This window comes from Malaya genurostris, chromosome 2 (genome assembly GCF_030247185.1).
Source record: "Malaya genurostris strain Urasoe2022 chromosome 2, Malgen_1.1, whole genome shotgun sequence".
Taxonomy (NCBI): domain Eukaryota; kingdom Metazoa; phylum Arthropoda; class Insecta; order Diptera; family Culicidae; genus Malaya; species Malaya genurostris.
In genome coordinates, this window is record NC_080571.1 from 347,195,349 (window position 1) to 347,217,125 (window position 21,777).

A 21,777-nucleotide genomic window follows, 5' to 3' on the forward strand; every position below is an offset into this window, starting at 1 on the left:
TGGAAAAGATGAGGAGGTTTTATGCCTGCTGGAGAGAATGTTTTAACTAAACTAGTTCCATCAGGCTTTTCCCTACACTATAAACAATAAACAATTAATTTTATCCAATTCTGACTTCCGATTCTGGAATTAAAGGATGATGAATTTTCAAAATTCAAACCGATATAGAAGATGACAATCCCGAAAAGCTTTAAGTTGGACTCAAAACTATTGCAATCTATTCGTCATATGGCCATACGAATCGGTTTAGGTTATGCTGGTTCCTAAATACCGGCTCTGGAAGTACCGTAAATAATGACGAAAAACTCTAAAGTGAAACTTGTTTCGACGTATCATGAAATGTTTAATCGTTTGTTACACTTTTAGATTCAAATTCGATCCGATTTGCAGTTTCGACATTACAGAGTTATGAGTGATTAAAATTTCAAATTGTCACTTAAAACGATGGTCGTTAAAATAATGTCATGAGAACTACATACCGGAGAATATTCATGCAAAAAATACGTGCGGATTTATAAAAAAAACCCTTCTTAATCCACCTAGTGGTGTGATAATGCCTTTCTCTTCTTTCATAACAGTCTGATGAAAATATATTTCATACTTTTATTAGATAATTTCGGATACTAATTTCATGCTGCAGTGTTTATATCACACATTCAGCGTCATTTTTCCAAACTAGTGCTTGACATTTGTGTTGCCTATTTGTATGAGAACAGTGATGCTAATCTAACAAAACCCTTCTCAGTCCACTTAGTGGAATTTTCGTATATCTTGAAAAATCACCATAGGGGGGAGTACATGAAATTTTAGAAATCGAAAAAAGATTTTTGATGCCAAAAGGCTTAGAATTGCATGAAATGTCGAGATTTAGTGTCATCTCGAGAAAATTTTTTTTTGAAAAAGTCAACTTTTTGGGACTTAGAAAAAATATCAAAAACCCGAGCAGCACCCCTTAAGCATGTCCGATTTAGGTCAAATTTTGCATGAAGGCTTTTTTCGAGGTGCTTAAACTTTTGAGCACTAAAGCTTAACAAAATTAGAGGTGATCCCAAAATTTTGGCACGTTTATATATATAGGAGCGATAAAAATCAACGTGTTTTGTCGGTTACGTCACTTATACATCATATATCTGGAACCAAAAGTCACAACCATTTGATCTTCGAACTTGATCAATGGCCCGACAGTAGCTTTCAAACGAGCCCAAGTTTGTTAAAATCGGTTCAGCCATCTTTGAGAAAATTGAGCGCAACGCTTTTTGTCGGTTACGTCACTTATACAATCATATCTCCGGAACCAAAAGTCTCAGCCATTTGATCTTCGAACTTGATCAATGGCCCGACAGTAGCTTTCAAACGAGCCCAAGTTTGTTAAAATCGGTTCAGCCATCTCTGAGAAAATTGAGCGCGTTCAAATACAACGCTTTTTGTCGGTTACGTCACTTATACAATCATATCTATTTGTTTCATGTTACACTGAATTACACAGTTCTTTTACGCCGATCTCCGAAGTAACGCGGTTTTTTATACGAATTTTCAAGGTATTCCGGTTTTCTTGTATTGTCCTTAGCCAAATAACTTAGAAATGCATAAAACGTCAAGATCCCGTTTTTTCCGAATTTTTTTTAAGTCAATTCTGTGACACTTCGATTTAAAAGAAATCGTTTTTAGATTACACCAGATCTCTACGTTTCATGCATTTGGCATCAAAACATTTTTCCAATTTTGCGGATTTCTGAAGTTATGCGGCTTTTAATTTTGTCCAAAGTTCAAAGTCGTTTTATTTCCAAACAAAAATCTTTTTGAGATTACACCGTATCTTAACATTTTACACATTTTTAAGACACTTGGCATCGAATAAAAATTTTCGATTTCGGAAATCTTAAAATCTAAATCAAAAACCTGTTTTAATCCACCTATTGGTGTAATGATGCCTTTCTCATTTACATTTTCTCCTGTATATTACAGCAGAAATTCTCCGAAATATTTAATTTAAAATTTAAATTTACATTTTAAAAAAGTTCAGAAAACAGATTTGAAGATTTCTGTTGCATAATACTACCTCATTGATACACTACATTTGAATGTCAGTTAGTGTAAATCTATTCAATCCTATGTGAGAAAGTGAAGTGAGTTACATTTTATTATATTTGATTACTATTGTTGGTACTTCTGCAGTCAAAAGCTGGATATCGGCATATTGACATTCGGGTAATTCAACCATGCCCAGGTAGAAATGATTTGCAAACCAATAACAAATTTCATTATTATAACCGAACACCTCAATGGTAGAAATTAACATTATTTACTTTAATATAAGATTTAAAATATCAAAATTCATAACAAAGTCTTCATGAGAAAATGCCAAAAAATTATAAAATTCTGTCATTGTAATATCAAACCAAAAACATGGTCGTAAAATTCACAAAACCTACTAGTATCTTATTACATATATTCGGAAGTGTGAAAAAATCTTGTCTGTTTATTTCGTATTCACATCCTCCAGTTATGTTTGTGACATTACCTACCCACCTGTTGAAGCAATCTAAAAAATTCAAAATTAAATTTCGATTTATTTACGTTTGATCTTCGGCTCTTTTCGAGTCTACACTTGCTTTCTATTATTATTTGACATAGAAATAAACTTTTCACTACGAACAAAAATACGGTCAAAGCTACTGTCGAAGAAAACTGAAAGTCATTAAAAAAGGTGCCCATGACCAAGCAACAGCAGCTAGGTCAGCCGAATGACCTTCAAGCTTCGGAAGGTACTAGTTTTACTTCGGTTTCCTAACCGGTAAAAGCCAGCACGGCTTACAAATGCTGATAAAACTCACGAGGGAAGCAAACAGGAATCGTTCCATTCCAAAATTACTGCTCATGCAATCGCTGCATGCTTCTTTACATCACCACTATCAGGAATCATCAAAACCCAGCGACGATTAAACCGATTCCGCCGCACTCATCCGAATCCCCTCTATCCTTACCATAACTGTAAATAATAGTTGAAGCAACACCTTTTCGTGTTCAGAAGATATTACCCATATGACCTTTGCTAGCTTCTGTTTCCAGAAATCCGAATCTGATGGCATTTGAAATTTTTACGTCAGCACTTCGGTGACCTTCGTGGTGCCACCAAGTCGAACGTCAAAAGTTTCATCACAGTGTGCTGTGTGTCTGAGCATCAATTTATTTCTTTCGCCATTTTGAGATTGCCGTTTTCAACCCCGCAAAGTAGGCGGCCGGGAAAATCATGGCAATAAATAAATGTTTTTATCGTGTCAAATTGATTCTGACTTCATTCCATTGTTCTATCAGTGCGAATAAGCTCATTTCACAGGAGAGCAATCACAAATCGTCGAGTTAAGTGATTTATTAAAAACCAATGTACGCTTAACGATCGTAAATAAACTGCAACTTGACCGTTCAATCTGCAGTGTCCCACTCGGGACCCGTTCAGCATCAGGAAAAACCAATAGGAAATGTGTTTAATTGTCATCATTAAACAACGGTAATGTGTCTGGAAACGAAAGCCATAATCGGTTTCCTGATGGTTATTTCGTTTTTTTTCCTTTCCCCCAGTGACTTCGGTTTGGTCTCGGTCTAATTTGAATAATTGTCGGTCGGATTTTCTTACGCTTGCATTAACGGAAAATATGCTAATGGCGGCTGCTCGCATAATCCGTTAATAGGTTGCGGTTTTGCGGTTCAGTAGCGGCGGGTCACTTTTCATTATTTGCATACCGTTTTTTTCCTTCATGACAAATATGTGTTTTGTTTCACTTCAGTAGCATTGCACTGCAAGAATTAAGAACTCACGGAACGGGACGAAGGCAATGACCGGAAATGTCTCACCAAAACCATGCAAAATTAAAATTCCCAAGAGTAGAAAGTGAGTGGTTGGAATAAGTTGTATTTAGCAGAGAATGTTGATTCATTACAATCCACGGGAATGCTTACGTGATCGGATCTGTCACGGATGAATTCTAGCAACTGTACGAGAAAATCCGGCCTCATCAGTTTCAATCGAAAATTGACAGCCGCGGCCACTTTTACTAATGATGTTTGCAGAGGAAATCATCTTTTCTGGAGGAGAAAATAATTAATTTGGCAGTTGATAGACTGAAAGACTAATTCCTCCCCACCGAGGAGATCTGTGAAAGCGAGAACGCGCAGGAAACAAACATCAACCCGACGATGTGGCATCGAAATTCTCCAGTGCCAATTTGCTGATGAGTTTTGGTTTCTTCCAAACTACTGAACTAAAATGAATTTCGATCAACCGTCCGATCGGTGTTACCCCTGTGAGAAAAGTAATAGCGTGAGGTAAATTCATTTATAATTAAACAGCTTCAGCGTCTGCCGACTTCCCCACGCTAGCAAGCGAAAGCGAAACCTCCTCGGTCCGGTACGGTTGAAAACATGGTTCGATAGTTTTGAATATTGCATCCCTTCAGTGACTGTACACCTGCAGGAAATGGTTGTGTCATGGTCAGTTACTCGGTTCTAGTTTCTCAGTATTGGTCGAATGATAACCATACAACTTCAGTCCACGAAGCAATAAGTTTTCTGAAGAAAGAAATTACTTAAAACTCTCGGTGTTTGATTCCGATCGAAAAATTTTCATTTATCAAAGGTTCTTCAACAAAACTATTGTTGTTAACTAAACCATTTTAAGGACGTATGAATAAATAACACCAAACACCAAACCGCCGACCATTCGCAATAAACAAAACCGTCAAAACTAAACGACAACACTAAACTTACCTTGAAAAAGTCTATCAAAAACCGCCAGAAACGTCGGAATGCCCGATCAACATGCCATTTCTACAGTTGTTTTTTTTTTTTTTGTTACTTATTAGAAAATTTCGTTAGTGTAACTATTGACGAGACCAGACTTACATTAGCACTTATTACGAAACTGTTTTTTACTGTAATTTTTGTTCCGTTTTACTGATCGGGTGTTTATAGCACTTCTGACTGAGAATCTCCGCAAATTGATGGCAAGGGAACCGTTACACATATTTTACACTGAGGTCGTGCTTTACGCGGTGTTTTTATGCGTTTTTTACGCGGATTTCCGAAGTTACAGTTCAAGTCCCAGAGACGTTTGTTTAAAAAAAAACTGTTTTGAGATTACACCATATCACAACGATTCATGCATTTCTAAGACATTTGGAATGAAAAAAATTTTCTATTTCAGAAATCCCAAAATTTTTCAAAGTCCCGAAGTCGATTAAAAAACCAGATTCACCAGATCTGGACGATTCATGCATTTTTAAGATATCAGGCATGAAAAAATTAGGTTTTGCGGTTTTTACGTGGATTTCCGAAAATAAGCGATTTTTTTTACGCGGTACGTATCTCCCGCGTAAAAAGAGTGACTTTAGAGTATTCTCAATATTATTCGCTTTCAACAGCTTTCGCAATTTTTTCTACAATATTTTTGGCAATTTGTGAATATCATGCCTGTGCCATTGGGTGAGTAATTTTTAAATCGAAGCTCTGCTCAGAAAGTCCTCAAATGTTTTTATGTGTAGAAAATAAAGCTGTTTGTGTAGAAAATAACGCTGAAAAAATACTTGAAAATTATTTCAACTGTAAGGGTGGGAGCGGGTCATTTCGTCGAAAGTTGTTTCGCCGAATGGGTCATTTCACCGAAAGGGTGAAATAATGTCACTCAATTTTCTCAGAGATGGCTGAACCGATTTTCAGAAACTTAGATTCAAATAAAAGGTTTTATGGCCTCATACAATTTTTCTCGAATTTCATTGAAATCCGACTTCCGGTTCCAGATTTAACAGAAAATATTTAATTTTATTAAAACATGCGCACTCCATTTTCTGGGAAATTTTTCAACCGATTTTCACAAACTAAGAAGCAAATAAAAGGTCTTAACATTCTTTAAAAAGGCCTTGAAAAGTTAATCCAACTCCGACTTCCGGTTCCGGTATTACAGTGCAGGAAGTGAAAATTTTCAATTTCATCAGTATTTTTTCACAAGCGATGGCGAAACGAGGTGCACATTTTTATCAAACTTACTGCTAAATTCATCTAGTTGCAGATCTTGTTATTTAGTGAATATATAAAGCTACTTTGGGACTACTAGTCCGCGGTATCCGCTTCCGAAAACACCGAAATAGTGAAGAAACGCTTCAAAATCGAAACTCACTTCACAGCAATAGTTAAACCGATTTGCACAAATCATGATTCAAATTAAAGCACTCATTGTCTTCAAATATACTGTGTAATTTTATCCAGATCCGACTTCCGGTTCCGAAATTATAGCGTGATGAGTGTCAAAACATTTAAATCGTCATTCAAAATGACGATGCAAAACTGGTACGCGTCGGTACGTGCTGCTTTGCCCCGTGTGTAGCGTGCTTTGTTAAATTTTGTATAGCGGTGAAAAATATGTAAATTTGTAAATATTTTATTCAATTTGTACCTACTTGTTAGTGTTCTTACAAAATCATGATAACGATGCTTTTCTATAAAAGTACACTTATTGCCTTTCTCATATAGAAAGTTTACACTTGAAAATTTGACTAGTGAAAATTGTAAAAAATTATAAAAAGTAGGCAGTAGCGTGTTGCTCACTGTTGGCAAGAGCAAGCAAGCAAGCCTATAAACAACCGGCTATGAATTCTGGGCAAAAGAAAACTTGGGAGCTGAATTCCGAAACCGAATTTTGCATCTGGATTGCTGAATTGAATTCACTGTACTTATATTCAGGAATTGAATTTGACACAAGCACTCTGGTTTAGCACTGAATTCTGAACCTGGGTTTTACTCTGAAATTTTATTCACAGAATTCCAGTCCAGGATTCAGTTTTAAAATTCAGATCAAGAATTCAGCACCAAAATGGAAAATGGAAAATGGAAAATGGAAAATGGAAAATGGAAAATGGAAAATGGAAAATGGAAAATGGAAAATGGAAAATGGAAAATGGAAAATGGAAAATGGAAAATGGAAAATGGAAAATGGAAAATGGAAAATGGAAAATGGAAAATGGAAAATGGAAAATGGAAAATGGAAAATGGAAAATGGAAAATGGAAAATGGAAAATGGAAAATGGAAAATGGAAAATGGAAAATGGAAAATGGAAAATGGAAAATGGAAAATGGAAAATGGAAAATGGAAAATGGAAAATGGAAAATGGAAAATGGAAAATGGAAAATGGAAAATGGAAAATGGAAAATGGAAAATGGAAAATGGAAAATGGAAAATGGAAAATGGAAAATGGAAAATGGAAAATGGAAAATGGAAAATTAAAATTGGAAAATGGAAAATGGAAAATGGAAAATGGAAAATGGAAAATGGAAAATGAAAAATGAAAAATGAAAAATGGAAAATGGAAAATGGAAAATGGAAAATGGAAAATATGGAAAATTATTGATGGCATTTCAATAATAAGTTATCATGCATTCAATGTGAAAATAAATTCTACAAGATACTTAATTGTAAAATCTGTTGAATTCTGTTAGTTTATATGTATTTTTTATGTTCAGTTTGTTAGTTTACATGTATTTTTCAATAAATTAAACTCAGTTCGCTAGAAAAAGGGTCAGTCGATAAAACAAAACCGCTTACGTTCGGGACGAAAGAAACGAAGTACAGTATTGTGTAGTGAACAATAGAACGACCTCGAAAACGTGTGAACCAAACGAATAAAAGCTACCGCCGACACGAAAGAATACAATTATTGTTGACTTCTGGCAGTGCAAAATTCAACCTTCGATACGAGAACTTGAAGGTTTGCTTAAGGAGCAAATGCATCTTGACATTAAACGTGTGCATTTACTTCAATGCAATAAAACAAATAATGTTGTTTATATCCAGTTTTATAAAGAGTTGGATGCAATTCAATTCGCTAAAGACAATAACAATGTGCACTATGTGGAGCACGAGAAGTGCGTGTGCATGATCTTCCCTCAAGCGTAATCGATTATGATAAAAAAAGAACCGGAATTTTCATTTTAAAATTCCCGCGCTTGTCAAATCGGTAAACTTTTATTCTCTCAACGTTGGTAACCCTTTCATACACGTTCTGTCAAATTTTGACGCGTATCGTACGATTAGTTTTTGTTTGGCGTCTATACAAAAAAGTTGAAAAATTTTCGTGTGACGATTTTTATAATGGATGAAAATTTAGAACAACTTGCGTGCATCAAATTTTGTGTTGCAAATGGATTTAAGTGTTCCAAAACATTGAAAGTGTTAGAAAAAGCCTCTGGTGAATCGTGTCTAGGAAAAACACAGGCATACGAGTGGTATAAACGCTTCAAAGGCGGTCGTACAAGCTTGGATCATGAAGAGATCCCTGGCCGCCCAACAACATCTGTTATTGAAGAAAACATTGAATCGGCGAAGCAAATCGTTCTGTACCGATTAGAGAGATTGCTGTGTTGTTGGGCATCTCTTATGGATCAGCCGAACACATTTTAACTGATGTTTTGGGTTTGAAACGCCTCGCTTCTCGGCTGGTGCTAAAAAAGCTGAATTTCATTCAAAAACAGCGTCATGTTGATGTGGCCAAAGAGATGATTTCCAACGCAGATAGTGACCAATATCATCAGTCAAGCACCGTACTCTCCATATATGGCCCCGTGTGACTTTTTCCTCTTCTCCAGACTCAAATTGCCAATGCGGGGAACGCGTTTTGAGACCATAGAGACCATAAAAGAGAATTCGCTGCGTGAACTAAAGGCCTATAAAACAGGTATGGAAAATTGGATCAAGCGTTGGCCAGCATATGTTGCCGCAGGAGGAGAGTTCTTTGAAGGCGATAATAAAGAAATTTATTAAAAATTGAAATTTTGCGTTTTTTAATAAAATTCCGGTTCTTTTTTGATCATAAGGTATTCGCAAACTATGTCATAATACGGAGATATTCTCTCTATCGAAAAAGAAAAGTGGAAGAATTTTTTCCCCGGTATTCTAAATGGCGTACGTTTATTACGCATACACTTGAAGAAGGCTATACCTTCTTATGTGATTTTCGGTCAAGATACAAGAATTTCGTGCAAATCACTTGTTACCTATGACAATCAGATGGCCACATGTCAATATTGCCAAAAAGCTGTTCACTATGGTAAGCCATGTGATAAACTGGACAAGGAGACATCCACACCAAAGGACAACGGTGCTTCCTTCACACCAACCCCAAGCAACCTCAGTACACCTGTGATAGCCACCAACTACAATGAAGCATCAGTATTCCCTATAGAACAAAGTACACCAGCTGCAGTTAACAGCTTACCATCCAACCAACCAGCAACTGCAACCAATGTACAATAAGGAGCATCTAGAGCAACTTGCAACGAAATCAACAACAATACCACGGCAATGGATGACGAGACGAGCCACGAACAAAGTGCCCCTCAATCCTCGCAGGAGGGAAATGGAAGCTCCTCTCCCCCTAGAAAAAAGAGTGAAAACGAGATCCAATACAAAAAAAAATTTTAACTAAAAACTCAGCTCAATCGGCCACGTAAAGCTTGTACGCAAATAGGCTTGAATAAAAAATATCTGTTATAAAAAAAAGTACATTCCAAGGGAGGATTTAACAAAAAGAACTGACTTTCGAACTCTGAATACGTTCTGCGACGGCTCGGAGAAAAAAAAACAACGACGATGTTAAAACTTTTTTGATCGACAAAAGCAGTACAGCAGAACGAGTTCTAGGGTTGGTGTGACGACCTACGGACGACGTGCTATCATTCCAAGAAACGCTTTTTGTTGGGACTGCTTTTGCATCGATCAACACCTTTAAAAGAAAATTGAACATAGATTCACCGAACAAACCAATCTATATTTTGAATCTTTTAAAGATTTTATACTGGTCCTTAGAACGGCGGAGTTATTTTACTATCCCAATTATCCTTATTTTTCAAAATGAACATCTATTGTGCTGAAAGCTCTGAAAATTGGACGTTGGACGAGACATGTTGTTGTTGACCCAATTTCCAATGGAATGTTAAACATAGAATCTGTATGGGATAATAAGTTGTTTCAACACTTTGACTAAAGATTTCGCCAAGCGCAAAATTAGGTATTGTCTCCTACTTTTAAGTTGTTGAATAAAAAATCATGATTCTAACCATTGTTACTCATATATTTGAGCTAGTAATATTTTCCCGGTTTTCACTTAAATTCCCGACTTTTTCCCGATTTTCCCGTTTACTTGCCACCCTGTAATATTCAGGAACTTCGGATTTCAAGAGGTTCTACAATTGTTTTAGAATTATTTTTTATGTTAGATAAGTTCAGAAAGATTTTCAAATATATTAAAATCGGTTGAGCAACTTATCACTGTTAGGTTTTAAAATACTACCCAAAAAATCACTACAGAACAATTTAAGGTACATCTGAAACAATTGTGCAGCAAATCACCAACTTGCCCACGTTGCACTAGCAGTTATAGAAGCTCAGCAAAAATGTTCACATCGTCATGTAAAAACGAAGTAACTAAAACAATTGTTCAACTTATCGAAAATTTTCCAAATGACTGTCATAATTGTATCCGACTCAATATATGTCGAAATGGCTGTTTATCTCTTGTGAAGAAAAAAAAAGTGAAATTTTGCTCTCCGCAAGGCAAAAAATGGTAAGCCAAATTGAAAACCTCGCAGTGAAACAATTTTGCAGCCGAGTCTGCATAGTCTTGGTTATTAGGTCAGTGTGTGCAAATTTCTTCATTTTTAGAAACACAATTCGAAACTTGCAAATAAGTTGTACCAGATTTATCTGCTTGAAATGAACGCAAAACTAGCCGACATGAGAATATTATCATAAAAGTTCCAGAAATACAGCATTACATACGCAATGAAAACAAAAATCAAATCAAAAAGGCGGGTGGGTAATGTCACAGACATAACTGGAGGACGTGAATACGAATAAAACTGACATGTTTCATTCTCACTTCTGGATAAAGATCATCATTCTTATTAGATTGTGTATATTTTTCAACTTTCATTGCTTCGCTTCCAGAATTTTAACGATGCATCCATACTACAGTACGACTAATTGACGGCAAACATTTTCTACCATACAATTAAATAACACGGAACAAATACAGTTTTGTAGATTTAGATATTAGTAGAAATACTCAAAATCCTTTGAAATTATTTGAGTGGTTCTAAAAAACCACTTTGCGTAATTTGTCCAATGTTTATAATTGTTAAAATTTAAGAACTAATATATAAATCTGGGGCACGCTCCGAATTCAGTTGCAAATTTTCGGAATCTAGATCAAAAACCCAGGTCATAAATTTAGTTCTAGAAGTAAGGAACTGAAGTTGTTTTTAGCAATTTTCCAAATTGCGTTGTAGAATTAAATTCTGAACTTGAATTCCAAGTCTTGATATAGGAACTGAATTCAGTTCCAGCATCTAGTTCCAGAAATCATGTTCAAAATTTAGTTCCAACATGTAAGTTCTGAATTCTGGAAATGAATTAAATTCAGGAATTAAACTCTTGTTCTCAATTCAGTTTTTAAATCAAGGTTCCGTGTTCAGACCTAATATTTATGTTTATATTTGGATTCGAGTCCCTGAACAAGGAACTAATTTTGAAACCATTTTTTAAATCCAGAAATAGAATTCAGTTCTAGAGTCATAGTTTTAAATTCTGAACCATGTAATCTGGACCTAAATTTTTAAATAGAAGTATGAACTTAAAATTAACTTCAGAATACAGGTGGATCAGAATTTAGTTTCTGAGATTAGTTATTGAATTTCACTTAAAATTCAGTTCTCTGCTACTGTTGGTTTACTGCTAGCCACGACGTCCGAATGCGAAGAAGAGTTACATTGATTCCACCTGAGCATTTGAGGTTTTTACCACCTCATTATTACTGATATTGGTGGAAGAACCTCAGCACGATATCCAGTTCCGTCTAACGTACTAGAAAAAATGAACAATTCTCGGTTAAGATTTACCTATTACACTCGGCCAGTAGTACATCGGAACTGATATGTGCCTGACTACCTCAAAACCGTCGTCCTGGTGCGAAAAAGGCAAGCAAACGTGATGAGTTTTTCTCGTTGTTTCCAAAAGTTTGAGAAAACATAGATTTTGAGTTATTTATGGTTATTTTACACTGTTGATTATTCAATCACAAATTCCTGATTATATTTCTGATAGCATGGAGGAGAATTTATGTTGTTGCGTTAAGTATAACAAGAGATATTCACGATCAAAAACTTATCATTCTCCCAGAGGGTAAATTTTGAAAAGGCGCCCCATAGTAAAGTAAGTCGTATTCACGACAATAATTTGTATTCGGTTTTCATCTCGCGAAAAAATGAACAGATCTAACATCACTTTCCAACTTGTTGCAACTTGTTTTTGCAACTAAAGCACAAGGTTGGCCTACAGTGCGTATCACAAAAGTCGGGTTCACTAAGATGAATGACGAAACTGTATTGTTGTTTAAGTCAACAAGTTTGATAAAAATAAAATCAACTATTTTGATAAAAATAAAAACAAAAATTTCTCTTTTCATTATTTACATGTTTATATTTTCTTTTATTTAAGTGAAATAAACCATAACGTTGGATGAACCATTTTCTTTTCTACACACTGTTAACCTCGATGCCATATTGGAAAATATTGAAGAAAAACTCATTTCAAGATTTTTCAGATTTATTGAAACATCAATATGATTGAAATCGTCTGAAAAGTATGAATGTTTGATAATTTTCTTATAAAGGGTGATTTTTTAAGAGCTTGAGAACTTTTTTAAACAATAAAACGCATAAAATTTGCAAAATCTCATCGGTTCTTTATTTTAAACGTTAGATTGGTACATGACATTTACTTTTTGAAGATAATTTCATTTAAATGTTGACCGCGGCTGCGTCTTAGGTGGTCCATTCGGAAAATCCGCTTTTTTATCGACAAATTTTGTTCAGCGATGAGGCTCATTTCTGGTTGAATGGCTACGTAAATAAGCAAAATTGCCGCATTTGGAGTGAAGAGCAACCAGAAGCCGTTCAAGAACTGCCCATGCATCCCGAAAAATGCACTGTTTGGTGTGGTTTGTACGCTGGTGGAATCATTGGACCGTATTTTTTCAAAGATGCTGTTGGACGCAACGTTACAGTGAATGGCGATCGCTATCGTTCGATGCTAACAAACTTTTTGTTGCCAAAAATGGAAGAACTGAACTTGGTTGACATGTGGTTTCAACAAGATGGCGCTACATGCCACACAGCTCGCGATTCTATGGCCATTTTGAGGGAAAACTTCGGAGAACAATTCATCTCAAGAAATGGACCGGTAAGTTGGCCACCAAGATCATGCGATTTGACGCCTTTAGACTATTTTTTGTGGGGCTACGTCAAGTCTAAAGTCTACAGAAATAAGCCAGTAACTATTCCAGCTTTGGAAGACAACATTTCCGAAGAAATTCGGGCTATTCCGGCCGAAATGCTCGAAAAAGTTGCCCAAAATTGGACTTTCCGAATGGACCACCTAAGACGCAGCCGCGGTCAACATTTAAATGAAATTATCTTCAAAAAGTAAATGTCATGTACCAATCTAACGTTTAAAATAAAGAACCGATGAGATTTTGCAAATTTTATGCGTTTTATTGTTTAAAAAAGTTCTCAAGCTCTTAAAAAATCACCCTTTACATATTTTGAACACTATTCCGTCATATTCACTTAAAATAATAGATTGTTATTTTCATAGAAATTGATGTGCAATCATCGAAACACGTACATTCAAAGGCGCTTGAAAATTTCAGGCGTACGAAGACATGTTTCACCATAAAAATGCAGCTCGTTGTTTTCTATTTACTAAAACATGAATGATCAATACTACAATATGTAGTATTATCATTTATTTATGTGCAGAATATTTTTAAAGTTCCATGTTTGTGTTAAGAGCAGTTGTTTTGAAAATCAAATGTGAAACTTATTCATTAGAGATTATGTTTGCTATTTTTTGTAAACATCAATTCAATTCTGGTTTACATTACGTAGTAGTTTCCATGAGTTTCACAATCGTTTTTTCACTGATTTAGTTGTAGCATTTGTAGTGAGATCGATGCATGAGTTTTTGTATCAGTTGCACAATAATTGTGAATAAATGTTCGTAACAACGGAAGAACTTAAAGATATGTTGCACAACAAAGAAAAATTGCGCTTTTTCCATAACACAACAGTTACTAGAATAGTAATATAAACTAATTTGATAAATTGCACAATCAGTAGAAAAATACAGGACAGCAACTTAACGTGCTACTTGGAATCGGTCACTTAAATCTAAGTTTGAGAAAAAAAATTTCATGAGAAAGATAATAATAGCGAAAAAAATGATCGCTTATTTTATTAACCCGAAAAAAAAGAGCTTGCAAAAATACATCTACCTTTTTGAAAGACAGTTCTGAGTCGAAAAATAAATAGTTTGTCATACTGAAAACGTGTAAATCTACACGGATAAAAATCCGTGGCCGGTACCATGAGTAAGAAATTAGGTTACTTATTATTAAGGAATTATCAGTAATAGGCAAGGTTTGACGAGAAGTAATGTTTCATGATTTTTATGATACCTTAAACATGGCTACGAATTTATATCCGTGCAGCGCGGGGTATGTGGAGTTGCAAGTTACTCATGCCTGAAATTATCCAGCTAGTTGCTCTAGTTAATGTGAGCCGTGATTTGATTGCAAACAGACTTCAATCAGCAGCTGAGGCGAGAATGAATAATCTCTGAAAACTGATAAAACATAGCCAATCGTTGAGGGCTGGACATGTAGTCCGAATGTCAGGAATGAGGATGACCAAGCTAAAACAGGTCGATGTCTGTGGGATAGCCCGGGACTACTTTAATTCTCAATCATGAGATTTAATGATAGCCTTCAGTGCAGTGTTTCGGAATGAAAAGATATTTCCATCAAATTCCGTCTGTTCCTGGTGTGACTAACGTTCGCAGTATCGTTAACCGTACCACCTTAGGACACGAACCATCCATTCGGGTAATCTAACTACAGCCATCCAACAGCACTATTAATTACCTCACTGAAAGTGTTTTCGACTGTTTATTGAACAACGAACAAGAATACAGTTTTTGATTTTATGACTGTTGATTACCTGAATGAACGAAACTAGAACCATTAAACCGTAGGAAACGGTTTTGCGAGCCCCAGGAAATTAGTTATACAGAGCAAGTTTTTTCATGATCGTGCCAACGTGTAATTATCATAATTTTAATTTCACCAATCCAATCAGATTTCGCGAATTCATTAAATACCCGCTCGGTTTCCGTTCTTTTGTTTGGCATTTGAAACTTGTTAGCGCAGAATATTAGAAGGCCATGCTTTGATATCGCCATTAGTGTGTTACCGTGCCAACCCGATTCCAGGCCTACTGCCACTTGTTATTGCAAAACCGCTTCACGGTGTTGTTATATCTAAAGCAACGAGTTGCACATTCAACGAGTGAGAGACACGCACGATATTCGTGCTAACTGTTTATTGTTACATGTCGGTTGATTTAGATTATAAACAACGAAGAAATTGGTGGCCTGCTGGCTTTCCAAAATCACATCACATTGTAGACTATCGAAAGCAAAAAGAAAAATATACACGTTTGATTTGTAACAATCCTTTGGCTGGGAAATTATTTATGTTGTGGTGCCGATTTTCCTCATCGAACTGTGTGATATGAGCTGTGCCAAAACATTATAAAGCTATAATTATCCCATTTCATACAATTTTCAACCAACCTTTCGCCATATGAATTACAAATGCGTTCCACAGTTTTCACTCCCAGGGCAGTCATCTCCGGCATCCACAATCCGTTCAATGCCGAAAATTTACGGCCTCCTGCTGTCTCTAGTCCCTAGTGCTTCCCGGTGTTGCCCCGAGCCCCGAGCCGAGTGAAATAATCGAACGGAACCACCCTACCGTGTGGCATCCCCGTCGTTCCAATCGCCAGCCAGCCGATTGACGGCAGATTGTGTAACCGCTAATCGATTATTTTAATAACTTGTTTACGCTCCCGCGATGTGCTGCCCCGGCCGGTATATAAATCAAACTTTCAGCGAAATCGAACCAGAATCCGGATGCCGGCTGTAGGCTGATTCAGGAAAGAAGAGAAAAAAATATAAACAGATAAAAGATATAAAATTGAAAAATACCCTATTTAACTCAATCAGTATAATCACCCTCGCCACATCGCCGCAGAATGTGATGAGTAATGTTTGAACGATTTGAACAGCAGTTGAATTTGACAGCTGCTGGCAACTAGCCTACTGCGATAGGAAATGGATGGACTGGGAGGAATGATCATCGTGCACCCCGAGAAATGGCTTTACAATTAGCAACTGATTGAATAATTTCTCTGCAGATGATTTGTTGCCGATCGTGTGATGAAGGAAATCGATTGGAATTAACCTAAAATGAGTGTTTCATGGAGACGCTTCGTGTTTTGTGCCTTGCGTCTCCATCATTCGTACAGATTTTCATTACTGAACTAACATCTCACAGCTGATAGTCGGTATAGTGACATCGAACCTGTCACCAGAAACGTGACCTGGAAACTCGACGCTAGGCACTCTCAATTACCACCACTCGCTTTTCAAGAGAATATGCACATCCTTCCGAAAAGTCAACCATAACATCGGATATATCGCTTATCTAGAATGGGGGTTTCTTTCGGTTTTACGAGCCCCGAAAGGATAAAACCGAATAACAAATTCGGATGGCTGTGGTGCTGTTCGGTGATCACACCATCAAACTGAACTCGTCTCTTTCGGGTGCTTTGTTCACCATATAATACCCTTGATGCAGACCATATTGGAAAATGACACATCCAAGCATGCCATGCCCCACTCAACTGCTACGCTTATGAGACCACGTATCCGGCGAAAGTTTATGGCATATGAGTTGCATAAATACTCATCGCTTGTTCCGTCGTTTTGTTTTTTTTTTTTTGTTATTTGCACTCGCGATTCTAGAGAGAGCAGTGAAATCATCTGCATGATGGGAAAGAATCATGTCTCTATGACTTCTTTTCGTGCGATAGTAGAGTTGATAATATCAATTTTTTATCGGTATTTATGGCAGCTACAAATCGTTTAATTTAGTCATAAATGTTTTGCATTGGGGGCCGTCAGGAATGTCGGAACATGCAAATATTTAAGCGAATATGATTGTTATCATCATGGCATCATATTATTCAACTGTTTTGAATTCCATTAACCGAAGCAATCTAGTTGGCGCCAGTTGGGATAAAAGTGTAAATACAAGTCAACAAAGCAGCGCTTGCTGCGATTCGCACAATCTCAAAAAACTGCTGTCGTCGTAGCGCGCGTGTGCCATTGAGACACACAATGACACCAATCGAATGTATGAGAACTGATAGAAATGCAAATGTTTTGTTCTGTGTGATAATTGCACAATAATGCGTTTTGTTGGCACGTCTTATTCGACGAAGTTTTCGGTCGAATGGATCAAATTAATTTTGACGTAGGACTACTGACGTCTTTATTTTTCATGCCAAGAAACATTTTTAACAATTATAAATACTTATTGCTGTCTTCAATGCTACATCATAAATCTTGCATTAAAACTTTAAACTTCACGAAAGCCTACAGTAAACCACTATAATTGCATATTCCTGCCAAATAGGCCATTCTTTCGTAAGATTTATAAAGCTAAGTGAACAATCAGTATAAACCTCACAGAAAAAATAATGAAATTTACATGGCATGTAATTCAATGATACTTTGAAATAGACATCAATTGAATCAAAAATTTGATTGAAAACCATCATCGATGTAAAAGTAAATTAGAATGCCTTAATTTTTCAATGAATTATACAACAAATTTTAATTTACGCTTAGTTTTGCCTTCAAAGTAAATTGAAAAGCAAAGATCTGAGAAGTAACTTTATATTAAATTTCCGGCTCCAAATATGTGCATGAAAATACATATAAATATTTTTATCTGTGCTGTGTTAAATCCTTTTCGAAATTATTCCAAATTCAAGAAAATTTTGAAATCAGATTCACATCAACATGAAATTTATTCGGATGGAATAAATTCCGCAAAAAATAAAGTACCGTTCTTGTAATATCTCTTGAATATGTGTGCGTGTCATATCAGTTTTGAACGCAATCAGTAACATTAACTTTACGTCTTAAGTTTGCACTAAGTAGTTCAATTTGAACTATTCTGCAAGCCTAAAACGTAACGTAATGAAATGTAAGAATATATAAGATTTAAATTACGAGTTTGAGGGTTTTTAGGGAATGTAGAAACCTCATGCGCTTTTATTGTCGTGAATACGACTTACTTTATTATGGAGTGCTTTTTTTAAATTCATCCGGTACAAGAATGGGCAGAACTTAATCGTGAATATCTTGAATTGTACTAAGCATAATAACATAATTCTTTTTACGTGCCATCAGAAATATGATCAGCAATTTAAGATAAAATTTTCAACAGTTTGAGATAACCACAAATAACTCAAAAATATAGCTTTCTCAAACTTCTGGAAACAATGAGGAAAACTCATCTCGCATCCTTGCCCTTTTTCGCACTCGAACGACGGTTATGAGATAGCTTTAGTTGCATTCAACCACCAGCAGCAAAAACAGAACGTTTGTGAGGTGTAGAGCTTCATTTGGATTAAATGAATTGGGAACTGAATTCTAAAACTGAATTTTGGGACTGCCATCAGAGCCTGGGTTCTGACCTTAATTCAAGGATTAGAATTTCGTTTCAAAATTCAGTTTTATAATTCTAGACCCTGGAATTCGATTTTCGGAACTAGTTTCTTGACTAGTTTTTGGAACTGAATTAAAAGTTTTAATTTAAGTTCGAAATTTCTATTCAGAATTCGGATTCAGCAATTCTACTTCAGAATTATGGAAAAAACATTGAAGAAATGAATATCCTAGATTTGAACTTCAAACCAATACTTTGAAACTGACTTCTAGATCATAATTAAATTCTGATTTCACTTCCAGAATTTACTATCAAAATTCAATTCCTAAGTACACTTTCACAATTCAGTTGCAGAGTTCAGAACCTGCAATCTGAAATTGAGCTCGGTTTCTTTCGAGCAGTTTTGGAACTAGATTTTGGAACTGAGTTCAGTTCATCAATTCAGGTCCGGAATTCAAGCCCAAAATTCAGATCTAGAATGAACTTCGAATTCTGGATCCTGAAACTGATTTCAGTGCAAGAAATTCTATAACTAAATTTATGAAATCAAATCTCGATCTAGTTTTTGAGCCTGAAATTTGCAACTAAATTCGGAGCCAGTTCCAAATTCTGAATTTTGGTATTGAATTTAGTTCCAGTTCCTGAATAACAAAACTCTTGTAGTTACAATACAAACAGTGGTTAGATTTTGAACCGATTTTCGAAATCATTACACCTACTGCTTGGAAATTGTTCTACGATTATTCGATTCTAGTGAACAAAACTCTATATATTTAGAATAGTTGGTGATGGAAACTTCACTTCACATACTAAGCTGACCCTCTACGGATGCATTTTATGCGCCGTTCGCCTCGCCCGAGGGTCCATGATTTTCAATGTTCTCCGTTCGTCTTTTACGGAAAGCGTCTCATGGTACAAGAATCAGTATCAAAATATTTGTTCCGGAAAGAATCCTCGGAACGCTGCTATTTCTTTGCATTAAAGAAAATCGCACGATGACCTTGATCATGGAACAGTGGTGGAAATCGGATCAAAAACGCGACGTCAATCAAAAATTTCATAGAAATCTATGTAAATATTTCCAAAGTAGATATTTCCAATGCATAAATTAAAACTGTTTCTCCTTAAGCAAAAATTATTGTAAAACTCTGACAAAAACTGAATTCGACTAATCAAAAGATACTTCTGACATTTGCATAAATTCCATAAATGAACGGCTGGAAGCAAAAATCGGATACGTGCAACTTAGTTTGGAAAACCCGGTTAAGTATTTTTGAATGCAAAAATCGGATAAACACATTTGTTTTGGAAGCACGGTTAATTTTGTCGTGAATGCGACTTACTTTACTATGGGGCACCTTTTCAAAAATTATCCTGTACAAGAATGGGTAGAACTTAATCGACAATTTCTCTTGTTGTACTTAACCCAACCACATAATTTTTTCTTCATGCAATTGGAAACATGATCAGCAATTTATAATAAATTTTGTAATAGTATGAAATAACCTGGAACAACTCAAAATTATAGTTTTCCAAAATGTTTTCTATTAGCGAATATTAAAGAGAAAAACTGACGCTTGTCTTTCTAGTGATCGGACGACGGTTTTGCTTCAGAGAGTGGCATTGCATTCTCGCGTTATCAATTCAGTAGGCAAAAAATGTAAAATTTGACACGATTAATTTGTTTCAGCCTGCGAGCTTCTAGATACTTTCTTCCATTGAAATTATTGTAATTCTCATGTATCAACTTATCAGAACGAGGGGACGGGAATAGTAGATGCTTTTCACAAAACTCATCTGGGTTCGATCCCCAACCCCGCACATGGGGTCAGTAAGTTTTTCTGGCCCGAAGAGGTGAACGATTTTAAGGTTAAAGCTTCTATAATTGAAACAAAAAACTCATGAGAACGATTTTAGATATTCAGAAGTGTTAAGATACGTGTTAGTTTCATTCGTATTCATGTCATCCAGTTATATCTCTGACATTACCCACCTACTTTTTTGTCCGGTTTATGCATTCAAAAATACTTAAACGGGTTTCCCAAACTAAGATGCACTTATCCGACGATTGCATTAAGTCGTTCAAATGGATTCCTGTTAATCAGAACGACCGCAAATCTTCTTCTACTATAAATTTACAGAAAAAAAACTAGGAGTAGATAGTGTCAGAGACATAACCGCGAGACTGGTGTAGGACTGCTTTCGAGATGTGTATATATATTAATTGATTTGATACCGTTTGACCCTTTAAGATTTTGTAGTTCGGAAAAGAACAATTTGGTTTCCAATTTGGAGTTTTCTAAATAAGTTGTTTACGTTAATTTTAGGTTTCTGAAAAAGACCGTTAGTAGCTTTGGAGTCCTGGAAAAGATTACTTGGTTCCGGATGGTTGCGTTTGTATTCTAGGAAGTAAGGCGCCATTTCAAATCATGTACGAGTTTGAGCCTAGAAGATCGTACCGCAAGACGTACAATCGTTCACGATATTAAACACTGTTCGGAGCATTACTTGCACTTGTTTGATGCGAATTTCGTACAACGTAGTTCCCAAAGCTAATCAAATTGTTCAAGATTTGTACTAAATTGATAATTTTTACCTTCAATTTGCATGGATGAAATCTTAATAGATCTTTAGATAGCATTTAGAGCCATTGAAATGGCTGATTTTGTGTAATATTCCCCATAGTTGTCCACTTTTCGTTTCCTTTTCCTCCAATGCAAACGACGAGAAACTGGATGATGCAATCAATCTTGTTTGAAGCGAAATTCACACTGCGAATGTCCAACAGCAGATATGCTCACAGAAGAACTAGTTGTTGTTTTACTACGTTTAGGCTTGAGGAACGGAGTCTCATATTCCCCATTGACTAAAGCACCAGTTGAATAATGCTGGGTTTAGTTCTACTGTCTTGACGTAGATGGCGGCCTGCGCAATCGATATGTCTCCGTTCATGGATTAACGTAGACTGAGGCTAGCAAACGTCCAATATGGTATATTTATAGATTCGGTTGATTTTGATATTTCGAGCTTGGACCTATTTTTTCACTATTTAAACAATGTTTACATAATAAACATAATATTCATATCAATCTTACAC

The 21,777-nt window shown here is 35.9% G+C and overlaps 1 protein-coding gene and 1 long non-coding RNA gene across 6 annotated transcripts in view; one reads left to right on the top strand and one right to left on the bottom strand.

Annotated features, from left to right (window-relative positions):
• The window catches only part of LOC131432009 (apoptosis-resistant E3 ubiquitin protein ligase 1), a 213,166-nt gene that overhangs the window by 138,643 nt on the left and 52,746 nt on the right, over positions 1-21,777 (top strand). The gene's annotated exons all lie outside the window — the stretch shown is intronic.
• LOC131432013 (uncharacterized) lies at positions 15,243-16,247 on the bottom strand. The gene is made up of 3 exons (XR_009229771.1): positions 16,148-16,247; positions 15,734-16,086; positions 15,243-15,676 (listed from the first exon to the last, which is right to left on the bottom strand). It is a non-coding gene; the product is annotated as an uncharacterized LOC131432013 (long non-coding RNA).